Below are 5,000 nucleotides of genomic sequence, written 5' to 3'. Positions count from 1 at the left end.
AACGCCCGCCACATGACCAACGAAATCATTCGCTTCCCATGCTTTGCAAATCAGAATGCCATGCGATTATTATGTGATTAAGGCCCCCTCCCTTGACAGCCACACTTATGCAAATGAGGATGCAAATTAAAGTCCGCAAATACTGCCTATTTACACGGTCCTCGCTGCCAACGTGATTATGTCAAAAGCTTTGGCAGAAACTCAAGGAAAAGTGGGCGGGAATTTGGACTGTATTTCGCATGACATCGAGTGGGTGGGAGAGGGGGGGGGGGAGGAAGGGGGAGGGGGAGGGAGGGATGAGGATGGGGAGACGGGGGAGGGAGAGGGAAGAAGGAGGGGGAGGGGAAGAGGAAGGGGAATTGGGAGAAGGAGAGGGAGAGGGAGAGGGAAAAGGAAAAGGAAAGGGAGAGGGAGAAGGAGAGGGGGAGTGGGAGAGGGGGAATGAGAGGGTGAGGGTGAGAAGGAGAGGGGGAGTGGGAGAGGGGGAATGAGAGGGTGAGGGTGAGAGGAGAGGGGGAGAGGGGGAATGAGAGGGTGAGGGTGAGAAGGTGAGGGGGAGTGGGAGAGGGGAATGAGAGGGTGAGGGTGAGAAAAGAGGGGAGAGGAGAGGGGGAATGAGTAGTGAGGGAAGAGGGAAGGGGGCAATGAAGGGTTGAGGTGAGAAAGATGCAGGGCCAGGGAGAGGGGAATGAGAGGGTGAGGTGACGAAGAAGTGAATGAGAGGATGAGGTGGAAGGCGTAGAGGGATAGGCCCATGACGAGGGTGAGGGGAGAAGGAGAGGGGGAGAGTCCGATAGGGTAATGAGCGTGAGGCTGAGTTAGGAAGCTTGGAAGAACGAGGAAGGTGAGAAGGAATGGGGGAGAGGGAAGAGGGGAGGGGGTGGAGGGGGGAGAGGGAGGGGAGAGGGGGGAGGGATGAGAGGGTGAGGGGAGAAGGAGGGGGGGGAGGGAAGGGGAGGGGGAATGAGAGGGTGAGGTGAGGGAGGGTGGGAGAGGGGGGGAATGAGAGGGTGAGGGTGGAGGATGAGGGGAATGAGAGGGTGAGGGTGAGAAGGAGAGGGGGAGAGGGAGAGGGGGAATGAGAGGGTGAGGGGGAGAGGGAGAGAGAAAAGGAAGAGGGGGAAGGACGTCCAGAAGGGTTTTCTCAAGTTTATGCTTCCGAATTTGAGGTTCGGTTGGGACGACTCGGTTAAATTACGTTATAAGGAAAAAATCAAGAATCTATTTTTTTCCCCTTCTCTATTTATTTCCCCTTTTTTTCACTATCTCAGCATTTATTACATTGTTTCTTCTTACAACGAAAGTATTTTGTTGACACTTAAATTAGAAAAAAATCTGCCTGTCCCGCATTTTTCAAAACTCCAGTTACTTCGAAAAAATCCAAGTGCACTCCCACATTAACATATTTTTTTCCAAAAGAAATAGTACATAGCATTATCACTCTATCACCTTCTTTCGACCAATTTTCCTATTTTCCTAAATCCTACCTAATAAATACAATAATAATAATAATAAGATGATGATGATGAAGTAGTAGAAGAAGAAGAAGAAGAAGAAGGAGAAGATGATGATGATGAAGTAGTAGAAGAAGAAGTAGAAGAAGAAGAAGAAGAGGAAGAAAAAGAAGAAAAGAAAGAAGTAGAAAAGAAGACGAAGAAGTAAATGAAGAAAAAAAAGAAGAAGAAGAAAAAGAAGAAGAAAAAAAGAAGAAGAAGAAGAAGAAGAAAAAGAAAAAAACAAACACCAAACAGCCTTCTGGTTCCCCTCCCTCAGGATCCTTTCGCATCCTCCTGAAAGTATCCTGCAGACCGAGAGCGAGTGGGACTAAGAGCGAGTGGGACTGAGAGCGAGTGGGACTGAGAGCGAGTGGGACTGAGAGCGAGTGGGACTGAGAGCGAGTGGGACTGAGAGCGAGTGGGACTGAGAGCGAGTGGGACTGAGAGCGAGTGGGACTGAGAGCGAGTGGGACTAAAAGCGAGTGGGACTGAGAGCGAGTGGGACTGAGAGCGAGTGGGACTGAGAGCGAGTGGGACTGAGAGCGAGTGGGACTGAGAGCGAGTGGACTAAGAGCGAGTGGGACTGAGAGCGAGTGAGACTAAGAGCGAGTGGGACTGAGAGCGAGTGAGACTAAGAGCGAGTGGGACTGAGAGCGAGTGAGACTAAGAGCGAGTGGGACTGAGAGCGAGTGGGACTGAGAGCGAGTGATACTGAGAGCGAGTGAGACTGAGAGTGAGTGAGACTGAGAGCGAGTGATACTGAGAGCGAGTGGGACTGAGAGCGAGTGAGACTGAGAGCGAGTGAGACTGAGAGCGAGTGGGACTGAGAGCGAGTGAGACTGAGAGCGAGTGGGACTGAGAGCGAGGGACTAGATGCCGCTGGGACTGGAGGAGTGACACTAGAGCAGAGTGGACTGAGAGCAGAGGGGAAACCAGAGCATGTGGACTAGAGCGAGTTTGAGATAAAGCGATGGGAGAGAGGAGGAGAGGAAGAGAGGTGGGATGAGAGATGGGAGAGAGGGGGAGAGAGAGCGAGGGAGAGAGGAGAGAGAGAGAGAGTAGGAGAGAGACGAGAGAGGAGAGAGAGAGAGAGAGAGAGAGAGAGAGAGAGAGAGAGAGAGGGAGAGAGAGAGAGAGAGAGAGAGAGAGAGAAACAGAAAGAACGAGAGAAAAAGAAAGAACGAAGGAAGAACCAAGAAACCAAGAAAGAAAGAAAGAAAGAAAGAACGAACGAGAGAAAGAGAGATATGAACGAAAAAATCCCGCACAACCCGGCCAATACTTCAGCTTCACCAGAAACAAGTGAAGACCAGACATTGGCTAATTTGCAGCCAACCTTTTGGTCCTAAAATCTCGACTGCAGAGATTAGGACCCACACGCGCTAATCTCGGGCTCCTTAAATAACGAAGGAGTTTCACTGATTAGGGTTAATGAGTGTTGATTGGGAAGATACCCTTACGCCAGATTCACTCGGTGATTAGTAATTAACGGAGAAAATCACGGAATGGATTTACAGTCGTAATGATCATGATAATTATAGCGAACGGGATTCATGCTGACAAATGTAGCAAAGGTATGAATGAGAATGAATATCTTCACAATACAAAATATGTATTTAACCGGCTTCGATTATATGAATATCTCCACCGTACAAGAAATGTATTTAACCGGTTTCGATTTTATCTTCGTCAGAATACATTTATTTCTGACGAAGATATAATCGAAACTGGTTAAATACATTTCTTGTCTTGTGAAGATATTCATTCTCATTCTTACATTTTCTAGATGATGATGATGATGATGATAATAATAATAATAATAATGATGATAATAATAATAATAAATAATGATAGTAACAATGATGATAATGATGGTGATATAATGATGGAGATATAGCAATAATAATTATAATCACAATAATAATGATAATTAGTAGTAGTAGTATTTTCATTATTATTATCACCATTACCATTAGAACAAAAACAATAACAAAAATTATAATGATAACCATCAATAATATTAATAACAATAACAATAACAAAAACAACGTATTTTAGAAAGTGAATCCCCAAACGAAACCTAGTCATACATCCCTTTGCAATGTATGCAACAGAGATGATATAATACCGCGCTCCTGTACTGTGCACGTATATCTGACTTTGCAATATAGTGTATCGTATTTTCTATATTATTATTTACATGCACGACTGGGCATAACTGAACAGATCCCCGAAGCATTAAACTATTGAAAAAAAGAGAGAGATACATAACAGCATGATAATGTATTAAAATGAATGATTACGTATTGGTGTATCAGTGAAATGTATCTGAATAATAAATAATAATAATAATCATTATGGAAGCGGCAAGAGTGAATATAATGATAAGAGACATAATCAAAATGATGACGATGAGATGATGATGATGATGATGATGATGATGATGATGATGATGATGATGATGATGATGATGATGATGATGATGATGATGATGATGATGATGATGATGATGATGATGATGATGATGATGATGATGATGATGATGATGATGATGATGATGATGAAGAAAAATAAAAATAACGAAAATAATGATAATATAATGACACCTAAAATACCAAACAATACCAAACAAACAAACAAACACATCCCCCCTCCAAACGAAGACTAAAACGCCCGTCACCTGTTATGAATCCGCAATAACGGGGTTCCCAGCGCCACCCGATACCCCGCTAAGGCAGACCGCCAGTAAAACAAAGGTGACGCTCAAGTGACATTTACAAGAGTACGGGCGAGTGTAGGTGAAGATAGGGGGTAGAATGTATGGCATGCGACAAAGGTTAAAACGTGTTTGGGTTGTACTGCTAACTACGCATACCAAAAAAAAAAAGAAAGAGAGAGAGAGAGTGAGAGAGAGAGAGAGAGAGAGAGAGAGAGAGAGAGAGAGAGAGAGAGAGAGAGAGAGAGAGAGAGGAGAGAGAGAGAGAGAGAGAGAGAGAGAGAGAGAGAGAGAGACAAAGAGACAAAGAGACAAGAGACAGAGAGAAAGAGAGAGAGAGAGAGAAAGTAAAAATTAAAAAGAAGTATGCATAACAAAGCAAAATAAAAATGGGTGAGGAATATATAACTGACATATAACAAAAGCAGTCAGTACATAAGCTTCTCAATTAATAGATAAAATATGAAGGACAAAAATGAATTAATCAAACGTTTAAAGCGAAACGTATGTATATATAGGATTATATATATATATATATATATATATATATATATATATATATATATATATATATATATATATATATATATATGTGTGTGTGTGTGTGTGTGTGTGTGTGTGTGTGTGTGTGTGTGTGTGTGTGTGTGTGTGTGTGTGTGTGTGTGTGAGAGAGTGAGAGTGAGAGAGTGAGTGTGAGTGAGGTGTTTATTTAGTGTTTTTTAGTCTATTTAGTGTGAGTGTGTTTATTTGTGAGTGCGAGTATGCTGATGTGTTTATTTTAGAGTGTG

Source organism: Penaeus monodon, chromosome 2, assembly GCF_015228065.2.
Source record: "Penaeus monodon isolate SGIC_2016 chromosome 2, NSTDA_Pmon_1, whole genome shotgun sequence".
Lineage (NCBI taxonomy): Eukaryota > Metazoa > Arthropoda > Malacostraca > Decapoda > Penaeidae > Penaeus > Penaeus monodon.
This window is presented reverse-complemented; position numbering follows the sequence as displayed.